Consider the following 20,778-nt stretch of genomic DNA (forward strand, 5'->3'; position numbering starts at 1 on the left):
TTTTCACACGCAGGGCCTCAATCTGTATGCAAAGCGGAATGAACCCCACATCGAAAATTTTATCTAGACTTTTCCCTGCCTTAGCACACAATCCTCCGAGGATTTTTCTGTGAAGACAAGTAAAATTACAAGGTTGTTTTTTTTTAGTGAAGTCACAAATTATAGTAGTATAAAGGGCAGTTAAAAGGCCAATGATCGTTGTGGCAAATGAACATTCGTTAACCCTGGAGGACAGAGACATGGCACAGGAAGCTGCCGACGCGGGGCTGTGTGAACGACCTTTCCTCCTTGCCCCCAGTCCAGCTACTGAGACAAGTGCACTTCCCGTGACCTTGGGGACGGGAGGAGATGGAAGGGAAGTCACAGACCCTCCCCCAGCCCTCCCAGCTCACGACATCTTCAGGCTGGAAATGTTTCTGAGACTCTGCTCCTAACCTCTTGGAAATCTGTCGACATCTTTCACTTATTCAACAACATTTAACAAATGTCTGAGCACCTCCAACATGCCAGGCTCAGTGATACGATGGTGAAAGACACAGGTGGGGTCCCTGCCCTCCCAGAGCCTGCATCTGGTGGGGAGATGAGCTCTGCAAGTAGAGTGTCCCAACACAGATGAGGAATTCAGGGACCAGTCAGGAACGCATCCCCTGCAAAGAGCAAATTCCTAACTAGAGAGGCTCAAACCAAACGAAGGTATTTTTTCCACATAACAAAAAGGTCCAGGTGGGCGGCTGTAGGTATTGGTTCAGCCACTCAGTGAAGTCAAAATCCACATCTTGGCAAGTGTCTGGGCCTTTGCCTCAGGACCACAAGGTGGCTGCTACAGCTCTAGCCATCTGTTCTCGTCCTCGGCAGAAAAGGGAGGCAATGGGAGTGCACTGTTCTCTTTCAGCAGGAAAGCAAAAGCTCTCTCAGTACCCTCAGTGGCATCACATGACCATCCCAGCTGCAAGGCAGATCAGAAGAGCCAGTGTTTAGCGAGGCACATAGCCAGTCCAAACAAAACCAGAATCCTCTTACCAAGGGGGAGGGATGGGCAATGGGTTTAGGTAGCCAATTGCTTCAGTTGTCTATTGCTGTATAAAAACCACCCAGACATAAGCATCTTTTCTGACCACGGTGATACTAAACTAGAAGTCAACTACAAGGAGAAAGCTGGAAAATTCACCAACCTGTGGAGATTAAACAGGATCACAGACTCGATGGACATGAATTGGAGCAAACTCCGAGAGGTAGTGGAGGACGGAGGAGCCTGGCGTGCTGCAGGCCACGGGGTCGCAAAGACTCAAACATGACTTAGCCACGGAACAAAACAGCAGAAAGAAAAACAACCAATGGGTCAAAGAAGAAACAAAAAGAGAAATGAAAAAATATCTTGAGACAAATGAAAATGGAAACACAGTGTACCAAAACATATGGGATGCAGCAAAAGCAGTTCTCAGAGGGACGTTCATAGCCACAAACACCTACATGAATAAAAAATGAATGTGGAATCGGCTGCCCTTCACGTGTTCTTTTTTATTTCAGTATAGATGATTTACAATATTGTCCCCATCTCTGACATACAAAAGTGACTCAGGTATACACCTATACACACACACACATACACACATACACATCTACCTATACACACATATACACATCTGTGTGTGTGTGTGTGTGTGTGTATGTTTTATATTCTTTTCCATCATGGTTTATCACAGAGTATTAAATACAATTCCCTGTGCCATTTGCTCTTTCCGTGTTCCTCAGTGGACTTGGAACAACTATGACGATAACGACTTCACTTTTCTGCAGACCACCCAACGACCCCATGGTGGGACACGCTGGTTTTCCTAAACGCAGACAGTAAGCAGCGCCCCAGCCCCACCCACCCCAGCGCCGCGCAGCCTCACCCAATAGCAGGCGCCCGGTGCCTCCTAGACGCTAAACGCTCGCTGCGTTTTCAAATGTCCTTTTTGACGGGAGGGAGAGTCTGAGAGGCAGGACGTGCTCGGGGTAGCAGATGAGGTTTCATTTAACACGTTTTCATGTAAGGCTGGTAATGCAGTTTCCTCTCATTAAAGATGGTTTGTTCCTAGCAGCGCACCATTCAAGCGGCGTTAAATTTTAAGACCTAGTTAAACTTGTATTTCTTCAGGCTAAGTGGAAACTCGGGTAGATTATTTTTTCCCAATTAAAATAATAATAAAACTGATTTGGAAAAAGATAAAATTAAACAAGCTTGAAGAGATCTAAACATATCTGTTTGTCAGTTTTACCATTACAAATAGAATTAGTCCAAACATTTAAGTGGCTTCCAGGAGCCTACCTCCTATGGGTTCCCTCTGTGTATATTCTCCATGCAGAATGTTATTAGCTATAATTTATCCTCCACTAATTTATTAGATTATGTCTATATACTGCTGTACTTATTTTAACAAAGAGGTTTTTAAACAAATAGAAGTAAATGTAGATTTAATTTATTTCACCAGGCAAGGAATTCTCCAGAAAATCAATTTTCATTTGCACAGGTATTCTGGTTGCCTGGCACTGCCCTCCCCCCACCATTATTACCCTTCTGGTCCTTCCACGCTGGCGTTTACATGACAAATAGCTTCATTTCTCTGCCATGATTCTATTACTTACAGGAAAATATGTTTAAGGAGTATTAAAGGTCTAAGTTAAACTGACAGAAGTCACCAAAGCTTGTGTTGAGGCTTTAACTTACTTGGGTGAAGGGGAAATTCGGGGAAAGGAACACATCACCTCTGATGATGGGAGTGCGTCTGTCTTTATTTGCAGCCCCCCATGTTTTGTTAACTTATGAAAAATATTTAAGGCTTTCTAAATGGAAGAGAATATTCATTGGAAGGACTGATGCTGAAGCGCCAATACTTTAACCACCTAATGTGAAGAGCTGACTCATTGGGAAAAGCCCTGGTGCTGGGAAAGATCGAAGGCAAAAGGAGAAGAGGGCAGCAGAGAATGAGACAGTTAGATGGCATCACAGACTCAAAGTGCATGAATCTGAGCAAACTCCAGGAGACAGTGGAGGACGGCAGGGCCTGGCGTGCTGCCGTCCACGGGATCGCGAGTCTGACACGACTTGGCGACGGAACAACAGCAAGTAGAAGAGGGGTCTCGGACCAGCATGGGAGCGTCTGAGAACGGATTTTCTCTCTTTTCTCTGAAACTGTGCTTCTCAGAACCAGGGTGTGTGTGGGGTGCCCCTGCCAAGGTTCTAAGGTGGTTAGGTCTTAGGTCTACTTCTAAATGCTACATACAGCTCATCCCATTTTTTTTCCTACCCTCAGGGCTCATTGACAGACATAAATTAGATCATCTTTTCTGTCCTCTGCCCAAAACCCTTCTAACAGTTTTCCATCTTCCTTTCCAAACTCCTTACCGTTGCTCCTTATTATGAGTGAGAGAGCTGGCTGGTACCCCCTCTCTAGAGCCAGACTTGCATCTCTTTCCAGTTCTGCATTTAGGGTTCACCTTGGTGGATGACATCAGCCAGGATGTGAGTGTTTACATCGTGGAAATTGGCAAACACTGCAAATTGAGACTGTAGGGGGTTAGGGGAGGAGGGTTAGTTTTGTTTTTTTTTAAGAGCCAGCTGAAAATATTGACCACTCCATCACTGGCTCCCCTTCCCCTGATCCCTGCATTCCTCACAGTGTTCTGACCACACTAACCTCCTGGAACTCCTCCAGCACTTTCCTCCAGAGTGTCAGGCCCCCAGCACCCAAACCTCTCGCTCTTTGTGGCAAAGGCTATGGCTTCCCTGCTTATAGCCCATTCCCTTCGCCCATCTGTGCACAAGCCTCCCAACTTCAAACTTGCAGCACACGTTTATCCCAAGGATGTGCTCTGTTCACCCCTGGCTGGTGGTAGAGACAGCCTCGCTGCCAGGAATTGAAGCACCAGCCCCAACCCTAGCGCTGATGAAGGTGAGCAGGGGTCAGTGGGTCCACAGCCCGGCTCCCTGGCCCTTGAATGGGAAAGGTCTGGATGCACTTTCTACACACATGTGCCCGTGTCAGCGGCTCCTCTTCTCTGTCTCGCTTCCCCAACCCTCTGTGGTCTTTCCCAGGATCGCCTCCTAAAATAAACTTCTTGTACTTTCATCTCTGTCTCGTGGTCTGCTTCGAGGGGAATCCAAACTAAGATCCTCAGCTGGGTTTCTCAGGTGGCTCAGATGGTAAAGAATCGGCCTGCAATGCAGGAGACCCAGGTTCAATCCCTGGGTCAGGAAGATCCCCTGGAGGAGGGCATGGCAACCCACTCCAGTGTTCTTGCCTGGAAAATCCCATGGACAGAGGAGCCTGCTGGGATACAGTCCCTGGGGCCACAAAGAGTCGGACCTGACCGAGGCAACTGACATAGTCACTTTCAACTGTCCCCTGGCTGGCTGCTTCCTCCCCTTCGGATGTCAGCTCAGCTTTCTACTCCAGGAAGCCTCTCCTGATTACCAACCCATCCAATGCCTCTCCACCCCCACCGCCCCCCCTCATCAACACCAGAGCTGGTTTTGAACTCAGACCTCTGTGGCTCTCAGACCAGGGACTCCCAGAGTTCCATCTCCCGGGGAGGCTGTTAAAAGGCAGCTTACTGATTCGTAGCTTTCCAGCAAGGTCTGGGAATCTAGAACCTATATTTTATTTTTAACATGTTTTCCCCCAAGTGATTTTTATTCATACTAAATAGTCCCCAGAAGAGAGTTCTCAGAGGTGGTTCAACAGTGAAATGCAATGTCTTTGTAGAACTACTTTATCATGTAATTTACTGCATATTCATTCACTCAACACGTATTTGTGGAACTGAGGTTACGATGCCTAACAAGACGGGCGTGGCTCTCTCTCTGTGTGGAACTTCCATGCACACTTGTTCTCTTGTGACTGGAAGAGGAACTCAGTCTGTTTGCAGTTCAGTTCAGTCGCTCAGTCGTGTCTGACTCTTTGTGACCCAATGGACTGCAGCACGCCAGGCTTCCCTGTCCGTCACCTTCGTTGTCTGTTTACAAAGAAATATTAAATGTACAGAAACATCTGTCAATTGAGGGAAGGGATGGTCACTTTCCTGGGCCGCCCATGGGGGCTCCCTGGGTCTGGTGCTTCCTCCAGAAGCCTGCCCTCTCCAGGGCTGACTAGCCAGCACTTGGCAGTGCTGCTCAGGCAGCTTTCTCCAGGCATTCCCACCAGCTCCTCTCATCTCCCTTCTCAGAATCAAGTTGTCCTCCTGATTACGACCCATTGCCCACTGCAAAGTGCATCTCTTAGAATGTTGGTCCATCAGAATGTCAACAAGCATCACAGAAAGAGGTTCCACCACCGAGTGACTCTGGAGGACGTGGTGTCTTGAGAAGCACAGCACAACGGAGCCCCACCTTGGAGATTCACAAAGCACAGCTGGGCATTAAAGGCTCTGAGAAGTCCTGCCGCGAAAATAACAAAAAGTCAAAACGCCCTGCCGCTTCATCTGTGTCTCATCCAGAGCTGCTTTGTGAATCTCAACAGGGAAAGCTCACTGTCTCATCCCCAACTGGCCTCCAACTCTCAATCCAGGAACGTTTATTGTAGGACCTGCTTCATGCCATGCAGCACAATGTAGGCTGGGATCCTGATAATGAAAGAAATGGACACAGCCCTCACCCTCAGGGATCTTACATTCAGCAGGGGAGATGACCTGTCTATTCAATTACAGTTGTTTTCTGGGCAGTGATGGAAAATTCCAGTGTGGTGAGCCTGCAAGCCTTTCCATGGATATAAGCTCAGACTCAGCACTTGCTTTGAGGAACAGGGCAGTGCTTCTCAGCCTTCTTTAGGGGACCCTTCGGTTGTTGAAGGACGTGACAGTCCGCCCACTCCATTCTCTGCCATTTCCATGTTCTTCTAGAAGGACGTTTTGGTTGTTATGACATGCAAAAAGCAACACTCAGATGAGTATTCATTTATAGGCAAGTCATTTCACATCAGAAACGAACAAAGCGCTTGCAAATTATGATTGTCACAAAGTCTACTTGAAGATGTTTATGGAGTACAAAGTCTGAAGGTCTGAGAATCCTGGGTTTAAACCATCCATGAGTTTCCCAAACTTTCTCCGGTGTCCCGCTGCTGAATGGATATAATCGCATTCCTCCTCCTTCCTGGTTGAGATCTTCTGAAACAAAAGGAAGCAGATTGATGTTCTCAGCATCCAAGACCCCCTATATAATCAGTCACTCTTATGGGGGACTTGAGTGGTTTCCCAGCTCTTCCCAGGCTGAGACCCTACCCTGGAGACCCCAAAATTTGGTGCGGAGCAGGGTTGGGGGAGAGCTTCGAGTCAGAGACCCAAAAATAATAATGAGAGACTGCTCTGGAGTGGAGAGTGTCTCAAATTCCGGAAGTCAGAGACCAGTCTTGTGGCGTCCTTGTGCTGGTAACCTCGTTGGAGGCCATCTCTGGGCCCTGACTGGGACATCTGTTGACCATGGGGCTTTAGTCCATGCTAGGTAGGTTAACCACGTGATTGACGGCAGGGACTTCGGGTCACAAGAGGTCAGTGACACGGGGAGTCAGCCATGACCGCGTGATGCAGCCCAGTGGGACATCAAGGGGGCCACTCATCACTGCTGGGAGGGGTCAATGCCATCCATATTTCCATCGTAGGAAGGGTACAACGGGGAGTGCCGTGTGGGGACCCCTCCTGGACTTCGTGCCCTTGGCTGATTCTAATCTCTATCCTTTGCTGTAATCAACCATAACCATCAGCATGAGCTCTCAGGAATTATTCTGTGGTTATGCATCAAAACTGAGAGTGATCTTGGTGTCAGAAGTGAGGAGAGTCTTCTTGACTGCCCACTCACGTCAAAAAACCCCAAGTGGGACTTCGCTGGTATGCCAGTGGTTGAAAACCCACCTGCCAGTGCAGGGGACACAGGTTTGATCCCTGGTTTGGGAAGATTCCACGTGCTCAGGGGCCACTGAGGTCATGTACCACGACTGCCCAGCCCAGGAGCTCCAGAGCCCACGCTCAGCCACAAGAGAAGCCCCGCCCCCATAACCGGAAAAAGCCCCGTGCAGCAACACAGACCCAGGGCCACCAAAAAGAAGCGGAGACCCCCGAGCTCCCAGGGTCACGAGCCCCTTGCCCCTTCCCAGACCTCAGGGCCCCCAGCCGTGGCCGCTCCCTGGGACACCGCCTGCTCCTGATGGACTCCATGCCGTTCGCTGCTGGCCTGTGCGGCCCGAGTTCCCGACCTGCTCCCTGCCCCCACCCCCATGTCAGTCTCCCCAGGCCGTCCTGCCTTTGTGCTTCTGCCTTTTGGAACCTGGCTTCTGTCTCCCCCGCACCCGTGCTGGATTTCTCCCCCATGAACAGGGACAGGGGCATCTCCATGGGTCCCAGCCCTGCCCTTCCATCTCCTCTCCTCCCTTCAGCCTAGAGGACAGCTGAACTGACCTCCCGCCCCTCCTGGTAGCGCCATCCGAGGTGCCATGAGACAGAGACGTCTGCTGATTTGGGAAAAGCCCAGCGGGAGCTTTCTCTCTGGATTTCCTGGTTCTCTGCACCCAGGGAAGGTCTCTCTAGTCCCAGACTGAACCTTCCATTTCCCGCTTTCACAGAACAAGCTTGTCCGATGTTTTTAGCCTCCATGGGCTCCAGGGGTGAGGAGATGCCCTTTATCTTGTCACGACCACGGTTCCCTCTCTGGGCATCGATGGAGACCCTCGGGTCTCACGGTCTGCTTCCTGGAGGGAGCGCGGAAGGGTCTCTGTGTCGCAGTCCCAGTATGTTTCAGACCAGGCGACACTTGAGTCTTTCTCAGCCATCCGCCTGGGGCAGCTTCTTGCTGACATGAAAACAAAAACGAAACCCAGGCTTCCCTAAGTGGGGATCACGAGAGAGAATCTGTCACAGGGTCTCTTGGAAATTAATTAGGCTTGATTGTGCTTTAGATCTTCGCTAAGGAGCAGCCGTGGTCCTCTTGACCCCAGTACGCCCCGCTCTGCTCCCACATGGGTTCCCGAATGAGGCTGCATGGTCGGCATTTACTTCCCAGGTTAGAAGGGTCGTGGTTCCGGCAGTTCCGAGCCAGCACTCTCACGCCAACTGCTGTAACCGTCCCACTGCCAGGCTTCCGGATCCCTCTCCGTGAGCTCAAATTGGCTCCAAAGGTTGAAGCCTCTTTCCATCAGCACCATCATGGCGCTCCGTTGTTTTTTTGTTTTTTTAAAGAGCTTCACCGGGTTATCCATCTCATGGAAATTTGAACAGGGTGTTGACTTCTTGCATCATGAATGGCGCTGTTAGACAACTGATTCTGTGGGCTCCGTCTGAGCACATCTCTAACCACCGGCCTCACGCGTCTGATTCCTTTTGGTCAGGATTTGTCGCTTTCTCTGAAGGGTGCACTGGGGTTGAGTCCAGGGCGGTGAAGGGACCTGATGGGGAACACCCTGACTTATCTACTTTTAGCCGGAGGCAGCAGCGGATGCTCTTGGTCCACTTGGAGCCAGGCCGTGGAGCTAAGTGGACCTTCCATCTCAGGCCAGGCATTTCCCAGTGACACACCCACAGGCGAGGCCCTGATTCCCTAAAACCTCAAGCTCTTCATCTGTAAAATGGGGATAACCACAAACCTCCCTTCCAGAGCCACTGGGGGGCTTAAAGGAAATACCGACCCCGCAGACCCGACGCTGTGTCTGCCCGGGGTGGGCACCAGCCAGTCTCCACCCCTGCTAAGCCCCGGCCCCTCACCCCCTAGGCATTTCCCTCTTTGGTCTGACGTCTGGGGCCTTTGCATATCTGAAGGGCGTGATGTCAATCAAAGCATGGTTATAATTAAAAGCATCCAGCTTGGAGCTCACCTGCCTTAGCTACATCCGATTCTTAACCTGTGAGGACTCATGGAGCATCGTTAGAGAAATAATTGTGTTGTCAGACGGCAGTCGTCAAAGCAAGACACATTCACCCTGACTGCAATTCTTCAATCGTCAGCAAAAGCCAGAGAGAGAAGTAAAAAATGTATGAGCACTAAATGAATTGATTTTCATAAAATTAACATTATATCGTATAATAACATTTCCCAGTGTAAAGACGTTTTCCTATGAATATTTATAACCTGGGATTAAATCATACCTTTGTGATTGTTTAATCTTTTTTTTTTTCAACTTTATTCTGGTTCAAAGATAAGAGTTAGTTATGGGTATGTTTTGGGGTTGAATTTTTTGTTTTTTGGCTTTTGTCTTCAAGAATGTTCTGGTGACATTCTGTGTTCTTCCAAGATCTTGTACCTATAATAACAGTCATGAACATCACACACAAGAATCTGTCTTGGAGTTGGTGGGACTGAAAACTCGGCCTCAGTACCCAGCTTGAAATAGCTCTTCTTTTTTCCTGTTTCATTTGCAATTATGTCCCTCCTTTGCCAGGGAGAGAGAACCAACATGCTTAGCCCAGCCGCCCGCTCCGCCCCGACCCAGGGGTCCTGCCCTCCGGGCGTGGGTCTCAGGCAGAGTTGGGGAGCAGAGGTGAGCAGCAGTTCGGGCCAGCCGACTCCCGAGCTGCGGGCGCAGGAACTGCGCACCAAAGCCGCAGGCAGAGCAGGAAGTGGGCCCTGCAGCCACATCCCGGGGCCTCGAGGAGGGGGAGCCGCCCCTTCTTCCTTTCACAGCAACAGATTTTTTTTTAAAGCATCACTTTTTAAAAAAATCTCAAACTCACCGGTATTTAAAGTTGGGGCGTCCTGTGAACACGTGAGCTCGTCACTCGAGCTGAGTGATGGTGAGAGTCACACGGTCTACACAGCCACGGGGAGAAGCCGCCACAGGCTAGGTGGTTCCAACAGCAGACGCACAGCGTCTCTGCGTTCTGGAGGCCGCAAGTCCAAGAGCAAGGTGTGGGCAGGGCTGGGTTCTCCTGAGGCCGTGAGAGAGGGTCTTCCCAGGCCCCTCCCAAGCTTCTGGGGTTTGCCCGTGTTCTTGGTGCTCCTCCGCGCGGCCGAGGATCGCCCTGCAATCTGCCCTCACCTCCACGTGGGGCCCTCTCTGTGTGAGTCTCTGCGCCAAACTCCCCCTTAGTGTAAGGGCCGCACTCCTGCTGGATGAGGGTCCACCCTAGTGGTCTCGTCTTAACTTGATCCTCTGCAAAGAGCCTATTTCCAAACAAGGTCACGTTCACAGATGCTGGGGTTAAGACTGCAGCATATTTTATGGGGGACATGACTCAACCCAATACCACTGCCCCAGCCTGCCCTCCCCACCCCAGTGCAGACCACCAGCTCCCTGGCCTGACCTAGGGAGCTCAGCCCTTCATGATGCACCCTCTCTGACCTCTTTCCACCCCTAACTGACACCATCTCCTCCTCCAAGAGGCACTTCCTCAAAAAAACCCCCACCAGCTCCATGGTCAAGTCAGACTCTCTTACAATAGGATGTCAGCGCACCATGCAACTGCCCTAGGACACACATCTGCGACTTTACATTCATTTAGGCGATTATTTGGTTATTTTCTAGTTCCAACTGAATTGTAAGTGCCTTGATGATGGGCACCAAGTCTGGGTTTTTGGGTTTTTTCCCCACCATTGTTTTCCCAGAACCTAGCGCAAGCCTGGCAAGCTTCCCTGGTGGCTAGTGATAAAAAGAATCCTCCTGCCAATTCTGGAGACACAGGAGATGCCAATTCAATCCCTTAGTCGGGAAGATGCCCTGGAGGAGGGCGTGGCAACCCACGCCAGGTCTTGCCTGGAGAGTTCCATGGACAGACGAGCCTGGAGGGCTACAGTCCATGGGGTCATGAAGAGTCGGACATGACTGAGCGCTAGAGCACATGCATACACGCGCACACACGCACACGCACACACACGCACACACACGCACACGCACACACACAGCACAAGCCTGACACATAGTAGGTACTCAATAAAACACTTATTGAATGAGTGAATCACTTCACTCACAGTTTATTAACATAGAATAGTCTTCACACTGTAATAACACTCATGAATGAATGAATGACTATATGCGTCCACTCATCGGTGACCAAGTCCCCATAACGGAGGATTTCAGGGGAAACCTGGGAGCCATTCACGTTCTCTGTCAAAAAGCAAAAAGAAAAGCAAGCACTGGCGGTGTTCGGGTCCCTGAAAGCTGTGAGAGATCGGCTCTCCAGCAGGTTAATAAACAGCAGTGGGCCCTGGAAGACGCCAGGGAGCTGTTTTTCCGCGCAAGGACACGATTCATCGCTTGTGGGGATTTAGTAAATGGCCCCCCAGTGGACTGAACTCGAATTTGCTTTCCCAAGTTGGGCTTGACCCGCCCCCTCCGCGGGTCCCCTGACAGAGGCGGGGAGGGCGGATGCGGCTCCCTGCCTACATCCCAGAGTTCTTTCCCAGCAGGTTTACAATCCTGGCTGTGTAGGTCCTTCCTGGCGAATACACCCATGCCAGAGGGAGACAGGCCCAAATAACGGGCCTTGGGGTATTAGCCCCAAATACCCACAAGGAGTCCCATTTGTGCATCTCCACTGGAGTCAGACGTGACCTGGTCCACTGGCCGAGAAGTCGCCCTCTGCTCTGGCCCCCTTTCATCGGCATCTTTTCCATTCTGTCACACCCCGTTGTTCCTGCTGCCTGGGGTCCCCACACCCTCCTCTAACATCAGCAGCCCCGCGTGGCCTGCACTGAGCTCCTGAACGCGCTCTCTCATCTTCATGGTGGCAGCAACCTGGTGAGGTACCCACTGTACACATGGGGCAGCTGAGGCTAAGCCATCTGCCAGGGCTTGGGTTCCGCCTCAGCCCAGGGTCTCCCCGCAGGTCCCACGCAGACAGTGCCGAGCACAGGGTGGGGACGAGAGGGTCCAGGAGAGGGTCTACAGAGAGCAGAGACAGGTGGGTCATCCGTGGCTAACACCTGCCCTTGGCAACCGTGTGCTTTCCCAGGCCTCCTGTGGGGGCTGAAAGGGGTGTTTGTCCTTCTGCAGAGACCTAAGACGTGAGGCGCTGAGTTCTTGGCCATCGGGCTCGCTGACCCCGCAAAGGAATCTCTCGAAGTTCAACTGCACCCAGAGCACCCATCAGCTCCTCCTGTCCTCACTCTTCATTGTTGCTACACTGAGACCAACAGCCCACCAGCCCATTGGAGGAAATGGGTCCCACACCAGGCCCGGGAAACTGAAACCAGCCCCAGACGGCCACCTCGGCGCTGATCCTGGCCCCGGAACAGAGCTACAGACACGGAGAAGCGCCTCTGGAGCCCGGAGTGTCTTCCTGGCGTCCGCGTCCTAAATGGCAGGTCAAACATGGGGACCACCTGACAGGCGGAAGCAGCGCCCCGCGCCTCCTGTGGCCTTCTGTTCCCAGCCCTGCGCCAGAAAGTAAATGTTATGCAGTAAATTCTTTCCCAGCACGTCAGCAGTGCATGACCAGAGCATTCTCCCCCACCGACAGGATCATCCGTCAATGCCAGGAAGCGGGATGCAGGTTTCCGAGCTCCCGGCAAGACGTGGCAGCTGAAAGCACACACCTGTCTCAGGGTGGCTCTGCCAGCCCCGGAGGATGACAGCCTCGCCGAGAGATTTCCACGGAGGAGAGCTCCGAGTCTGAGCCTCTCCTCCGCCAGGTGAAAAGAAGGGTCGCTATTACCCTGGAGGGTGACCTAGGGCTCGCGAGAGCTGGGCGAGGCTCCTGGTTCTTCGGGGGCTTCACAGACTGAGTGCCACCCCCAGGGTTAAGGTCAAGCTGTTTCCAGGTCAGGAAACCCCCTCCCTCAGCGTGCCTGGGTCACCGAGCAGAACCTGCACCTCCTGCAGCCCCGTGGGTATCACCCCAACAGCCAAATGGCTGCCTGCACCACCGCTACCCCGCCGGGGTTTGGAAAGCAGGTCGTCTCCCTGGAATCTGAGACGCCCTGTCTCGTCCCGGGGAGAGAGGCAGCCACAGCTGATGAGAAAGCATGCTAAAGAGCATCTGAAACACCAAATGAAAAATGACACTCTCCGGCTCAGCAAAACCAAGAAGAGAGACCACTCCCGAATTTCTCTGAAAGCTGGCTTTGTAGCCTCCAGGCAAGGCTGTCATTTTGGACTAAACTCAGCCAAGGAGAAACGAATGCTAATGGTTTATCATTGGCTCCCAGCTCGCCTGACTTTGCCTTGTTAATACATCCTAAGTAATTCCCCTCCACCGCACCCCCCGCCCGCCCCTGGCCCCCACCCTGAGTTAATGATGGCTTGTTTCCTGCCTGGGCACTTTGCAGGCATGACAGTGAGAATCTTGGGAGAAGGTTCCACTGTCGCCATTAAATTAATAAATAAGATGAAATCGTCCACTTTTCCTGGCCCGAAACCCCATCTCAAAGTATTAAATCCCTTCCTGCTCTTCAAATATATGGCCAGCATCCCTGTCTGTGTTTTGTAAGGACAAAATAGTAAATATCACCTCTCTTCTCTGGCCATCAGCTGAGAACGCGAGGCAGAGAGCATCGTAATTCTTCTCCTTATGAAGGTGAGAAGCATAACCCCGAGGACATTATCTGAGCCTGACCCGGAGTCTCGAGTGTTTCTGGTGCGGCCGGCCTTCCAGCCATTGCAGAGAGCCTGTGTTCACCCCCGGCTGGTCTGGGGATACCCTTGGGCTTATGTCTGTGAATCTCTGAGCATCTTCACCCTTTCTAAAATGAAAACAGGCTAAACTTAATAGGAGTCTAAACTATGTGGGCCTGAAGTCAGAATCTAAAATAAAATAACACCAAAATAGAAAGTGGGGGGAAAAAGTCATCTCCCTGGGCTTCTGTTTCACTTTGGTGTGTTCTCGTTCTGTTTCCCTGGGCTTCTGTTTCACTTTGGTGTGTTCTCGTTCTGTTTCCCTGGGCTTCTGTTTCACTTTGGTGTGTTCTCGTTCTGTTTCCCTGGGCTTCTGTTTCACTTTGGTGTGTTCTCGTTCTGTTTCCCTGGGCTTCTGTTTCACTTTGGTGTGTTCTCGTTCTGTTTAGTTTTGGTCTACGAGATGCTAACGTCTGCCTGATGTCCTCCATTACCTCCAGGACGCTCTGTGTGCCCCAGGGTTTTACATGTTAACTTCTGTTTTTGCTTTCAGGGAGCTCATTTTGGATCCATGTGCCAGGCTCACGCTGGAAGCTGTTTTCGTCTTGGGAACGCTGGGTGTAGAATCGGGGACCTGGATTCCCAGGGCAGCTTTGTAATGGTCTTTCCAACAAGTCTCCCCATTCTGAGCCTGCATCCCGAGGACCCAGAGTCCTTCCCAAACACTGATGCTCAGTTTGCTGTTCTCACCCAGCACCTGGTGACTCCAGGACCCCACCAGTGTCACCCCCGAGTGTCCTTCAAGTGTCGTCAGCTGAGACCCCCTCCCCAGCTTCCTCTTCTTCTGGGTTTGGGTGTAACCCACCAAGCTGGGTCCGCTAACCCTGACTCTCCACCACCGCTGGGGGGCTTCTCTGACACAGCCCGCCCTGGTCCTCTCTCCCTGGAATGTCTCCACGGCTGGTCCCCCATCCCGGGAGCCATCCACCTCTCCATCTTCTGCTGAACACACGTGTGCTCCATCTGCTGCCACCATAAACCTTTACAGCTTCTCCTCCACATCAGAATTTTAATCAAAACATCACCCCTGGCCCCTGAATTGCCTCTGGGTCCCCACCCATCCCCAGACAGGACGGTACTGCTTCTTCTGTCCTGGTCAATCGCCACATGCCCAGTCCTCCCCAGGGCATCTCAGCCCTCAGGAACACCCAAGACCCCTCTGGCCCCGACAGGTCTGGGTGTTCCTGGGGGGCTTGCAGCTCCTGGTTAGTGGCGCCATCAACCCGCTCCTCAGCCTGAATGAAGCTTGGGCCCGCTGCCCGCGTTTGTGGTTGCCCTACGACGTTTTCCGATTCCATCCGTTTGATGAATTGTGTGCTGCGGACACAATTGTGTGCTGCCTGTATTTGCACAGAGTCAGTAATTAGCTGTGGAGGGTTTTGTTAAACTCCCATGTGCGAGATACTGGAGAGAAATAAATTGCCTCGGGTCGTCTGTCACTCCTGAGCCGCCCCACGCCAGCCTCTCTTTCCTGCTTCGTCGCCGCCCTGAGCGTTGCTAGTCTGGTCTTGACGGCTGGGTCTTTCCAGCCTTTCCAGCCTCAGCATCCATTTCCCCGGGCTCAGAGCAGTTCCTACCAACTCCATCCTTTTTTTCAGAAGGGTCTTATTTACCAAAGTTAATTCCGCTCATATTGCGACGTGCTTGAAAATAAGTATGAATCTTGTTTATTTTCATTTGCAGTGTTCCACCAGCGAGTGGCAATTGGAACTAAATTACACGTGTTCAAGGAATGTGCTCGCATATTTCCAAGCTGTTGAGAAACATCTTGCTGGACTAAGCTGGGTTCAAACAGAGCCATAAACCAAACCATTGTTAGCTTTAGGACACCCCAGAGAGCGGGGCCGCGGGGGCCACGGCAGGCCTGGAGGGGGTGTCGTTTGTTTTACTTGCAAAAGCTGGTCACAGTTTTACCATCTGTCTCGCTCACATCCCTGGCAGGCAGGCTGGGGATGGCATCAACTTAATGGTTCCTAGCCCATTAGAAATGCAAACCTTTTTATTTCCTTGTAAATAAATCTCTGCTTATTTCCAAAGCTGCCCGTAAGGAATGCGGCTGCCAAGGAAGGACTTTGTACTTTCTCAACAAGGTTATTCTCCGTTTCTTCCCGGGAAGCTGCGGGGAGCGGGGTACAGGGGAAGGGAGGGGGCGGCAGGAAGTCCAGCAGCCAGTCTTTTTGGTGGGCTTGCCATGAGCTGGGAAAGCAAGATGGGCAAGGTCCCTGCCCCCATGCAGTTTGCAATCTAGCAGGTGAGGAAAGTGCTAGATTGCGGGGAACAGCCAGGAGCCCCAGGGAAACCAGAGTGGAGACACCTCTTCAGGCTTTGGACCCAGACAAGGGCTTTCTGAGAAAGTGATATTTCAGCCAAGGTCAAAAATCCTGACTCTAGCAGCCAAGTTCGGGGATTTTCTGTTGGACTCAAGCCAGGGACTCCCACCAGCTTCATCACTTAATATGTGTAGATTTCCTGGGGTACAGTATCAACTTGGAAAACCATGTCCCTAGAAATGTGTGGAAAGATTCAGATTTTTCCATCAGACTTAACGTCAGGCAAGCTCATCGTCATCTCTGACTGACGGCTTCATGCCAAGGACCCTTAACGCTTATTTCGCAGTGTTTCTGCCCCTCCTTGTTGCTGCTCTTCGGTCGCTAAGTTGTGTCTAACTCCATGGACTGAGGCACGCCGGGCTCCCCTGTCCTCCACTGTCTCCTGGAGCTTGCTCAAGTTCACGTCCATTGAGCTGATGATGCTATTTAACCGTCTCATCCTCTGTCGTCCCCGTCTCCTCCCGCCTTCCATCCTTCCCAGCATCAGGGTATTCTCCAATGAGTCAGCTCTTCGCATCAGGTGGCCAGAGTATTTTTAACCACCCCCAAAGTACTCAGACTTGAATCTCAGGTTTTTATACTCAAAATAAAATGTTTAGTGACCCTCTCAGTTGATGACAAAAATGACCCCATTTCTTCGCCCTTCCTGAGACCTAACCCCTTCGCCTCTAGCTCCGCAGCATCTCCCGTGAGCCTAGTTCCCCGCCCCTTGAAGTGGAGCTGGTCATGTGGTTTGCTCTGGCCAAGGGGATGCAGCAGGAGTGATGGAGTGCTTGTCGGGAGCCCAGGCCTCAAGGGCCTGGTGCACAGGTCCTCTCTCCCCTTCTGTGTCCCTCGCCCCTGCTGTTGCCATGACGACACACCCCGGTTCCCTGCCGGAGCGTCGGAAGCCCCAAAGCAGCACGGCCGCGTCACTGCTCTCCCAGCTAGGGCCCCTGAGGACCCGCTGCCAACCACGCGCTGATGCATGGGGGCTCGGCTGGGACCACCCAGCCCACCTACAATCATAAATGGTTAGACTGGGCGGCTTAGACCACAGAAGTTTATCTGCTCACAATTCCAGAGGCTGGGCGTTCAAGGTGCCAGCAGGGTTGGTTTCTTCCCAGGCCCCTCTCCTTGGCTTGCAGGTGGTCGTCTCCTACTCATGTCCTCGCCTGCTCTTTCCTCTGGATACGCTGCTGCCATGCTGTGTGTACTCAGATGTGCACACAGACTCTGCAACCCCATGGACTGTGGCCCAGCAGGCTCCTGTGTCCACGGGATTCTCCTTTGGAGAATTTCCTCCTCCAGGGGATCGTCCCCACCCAGGGATGATGGACTTCGCGTCTCCTGCCTCTCCTGAACTGGCAGGAGGGTTCTCACCAGAGCATGTGGGAGCCCTTCCTATGTAAGTGTAGTGTCTTAATCTCCTCTTCTCATAAAGACACTGGTCATATTGAATTAGAAGTCTCTCCTAAGACCTCATTTTACCTTAACCACCTCTTTAAAGACCCCATCTCCGTGTATATTCTGAAATCCAAGAGGCCGGGATTCTAGCATATGACTTTGTTGTTGGTGTTCAGTCGCCCCTCATGTCCAACTCTTTGCAACCCCATGGACTGCAGCTCGCCAGGCCTCACTGTCCCTCACCATCTCCCAAAGTCTGCCCAAGTTCATGTCCATTGCATCGGTGATGCCATCCAGCCATCTCATCCTCTGATGCCCTCTTCTCCTTCTGCCCTCAATCTTTCCCAACATCAGGGACTTTTCCAGTGAGTCAGCTGTTCGCATCAGATGACCAAAATACTGGAGTTTCAGCTTCAGCATCAGTCCTTCCAAAGAGTATTTGGGGTTGATTTCCCTCAAGATTGACTGGTTTGATCTCCTTGCTGTCCAAGGGACTCTCAGGAGTCTTCTCCAACACCATAGTTCGAAGACATCAATTCTTCAGCACTCAGCTTCTTTACCATCCAGCTCTCACAACCATACGTGACCACTGGGAAGACCATAGCCTTAACTATCCCCTGAAGCATATGACTTTAGGGGAACATAATCCAGCCCATCACAGCATGTCTTGTTTCATAGCATTATTATGGCAATTAACAACACAGATGTCCTCAGTAAGGACCAGGCACTGCATCTGCACCGGGATTATAAACGAGCACAAGAAAGGATTTGAGCCCTGCCCAGCAGCCCACGGTCTGTTGCTTTTCTTCATCTGTCACCCCGTACGCAGAGCCAGCCACGGACACGCCCGTACACACATTCTAGCCCGCAACCATCCACTGTCGGCTGGCAGACTCTAGAAACATCGGCGTAGGGAGAGAAAACACTAGACTCCCCTCGTACCCTCACATTCAGTCACATAATAAGCAGTTACATTTTGCTGCCCCAGGCAACAGCGTGTTCTGTTTTAATTAACTTGCCTTTTATTGAATTTCCATATCCGTCACCAAACGCCAACACACCTTCACACGCGTCTATAAAGTCAGCGATCACAGCACCAGGCGCTCTGGGGCACGGGGACCTCCGATCCCGGGGAGGAAGGGTCTGGCCAACACCGGCTAGTGTCTTCACGGTTTGATTGGCGCGATTGGGGTGGGTGCAGCAGGAGAGGGTGTGAGGAGGAGAGGAGGGTCACAGACGACGGGGGAGGCGAGGTCAGGGCCATCCGCAGTGGCCCAGGGAGCAGAGCATCTGGGGCTCGGTTACGATGCTTAAAGGATGAGACCCGCCTTGCGCTGGCAGCTTCATGGAACATGCACTTGATTTCCGCTTGTAAGAGCAAGAAACCTGAGGCAACAGGGAGAGGTACCAGGCACAAATCAAATCTGCACTGAGGGGTGCCTTCTCCAGTCTCCACCCGGGCCTTGTGGGGATAAGGCTGTACTGACAACAAAGCAGAGAACAGCACCATCGGAGCAGATGCATAAATTCCACCCCGGCCTGGAAAAACCTCCCCTTCTGTGGCCAACCTAGACAGCATATTAAACAGCAGAGACATCACTTTGCTAACAAAGGCCCGTATAGTCAAAGCTATGGTTTTTCCAGTAGTTGTGTACGTATGTGAGAGTTGAACCATAAAGAAGGCTGAGCACCAAAGAGCTGATGCTTTTGAACTGTGGTGTTGGAGAAGACTCTTGAGAGTCCCTTGGACTGCAAGGAGATCCAACCAGTCCATCCTAAAGGAGATCAGTCCTGAATATTCTTTGGAAGGACTGATGCTGAAGCTGAAGCTCCACCTGATGCGAAGAGCTGACTCATTGGGAAATACCTCGATGCTGGGAAAGACTGAGGGAAGGAGGAGAAGGGGCTGACGCAGGATGAGATGGCTGGATGGCATCACCGACTCAAAAGACGTGAGTTTGAGCCAATTCCGGGAGGCAGTGAAGGACAGGGGAAGCCTGGCGTGCTCAGGCCACGGGGTCACAGAGTCAGACACAACTTGGCGACTGAACAACAGGCCAAATGGAAGGATGCCAGCCCCACCAGCAGAGGGTTCTGCCTGTTGGCTTCACTGCCCCACCCCCAGTACCTGGGAACAGGGCTTGGTACCCAGCAGGCACCCAGCAGGTGCTCGGGGAATGTTGATTTCAACAAAGGCACGTGACCGCACCATCTCTTGCTCCTCCCATCACGTGGGGTCTGTCTTAGGTTGGGTTTTCCTGAAGCAGATTCTGAGATGAGGGTTTGAGTGGTGAGGGGGTGAGTGAAGTGGGTGGGGAGAAAGAAATTTTCCCAGAGGAAGACCCCAAGATCTGGTGGGGAAATACAGATGGGAGGAACTTTTTAAAAATTGAGGTAAAATCGGGACTTCCCTGGTGGTCTAGTGGTTAAAACTCCACGCTTCCACTGCAGGGGCTAGGGTTCAATTCCTGGTGGGGGAAGTAAGATCCTGCAAGCTGTGAGGTGTGGCCAAAAATACTAAGGTGAGATTCTCGTAAGATTAATCATTTTAAAGTGAATGATGCAATGCCGTGTAACACATTCACGGTGTTGTGCAACCATCACCTCTGTCTGGTTCCAAAACATTTCTATCACCTCAAAAGAAACCGTGGACCCATCAAGCCATCACTCCCCATTCCTTTCTCTGCCCGGCTCCCATCCCCCACCAGTCTACTTTCTGTTCCTGGCGATTTACCTACCTTGAACACTTCATATAAAAGGAACTGTCAAATAGGTGACTACTCGTATCTGGCTTCTCTCACTCATCATCACGTTTTCAATACCTCTTCCTTTTATGGCTGTGTAGCACTCCATTGTATGGATATACCACAGTTTTCCCATCCAGCCACCCACTGACGGACACTTGGGTTGTTCCTATCTCTTGGCTCTTGTGGACAGTGCTGCCATGCACACTCACAAACACGTGTGTCCGTTCAGGAGTTTATTTCTGAGACCACACAGGCAGCGAGAAGCAGATCTTAAACCATCTAGGTTCCCTGGCTCCCGGCCTAACGTGTACCCTTGGACTGGGTTAGACTTGGATGCAGCCAAGAGATACAAGGAAGGAGGCAGGCAGCCAGGTCCTGGCTGTTTCAGAGGTGATTTTAGCAGTGAATCAGAACCAGAAAATTGCCGTAGAGTCGGATCCTTCCCAGATGTTCAGACAAGTCTAATATCGTACAAATAAAGCCACCTGGCAAAGAGGATTCAAAGAACCAGAGAGGGTTTGATCTTATTCTTTCCTTTAAGAGCTGAGCAAGCACATGTGCACGCAGGCACACACACACGCACACACACACACACACACACACACACACACGCTCCATCCTGCCGTACGCTGAGCCCTTGAAACAGCCCCAAACATTTTAAATACTTGGACTTGAGCCTCAAAAGATTCTTCCCCCGTAAAACCCATTCAGGATGCTCCTTTGAGCCTGGGGATTTTCTTTCAT

This window comes from Bos javanicus, chromosome 25, assembly GCF_032452875.1.
Source record: "Bos javanicus breed banteng chromosome 25, ARS-OSU_banteng_1.0, whole genome shotgun sequence".
NCBI classification, from domain to species: Eukaryota; Metazoa; Chordata; class Mammalia; order Artiodactyla; family Bovidae; genus Bos; species Bos javanicus.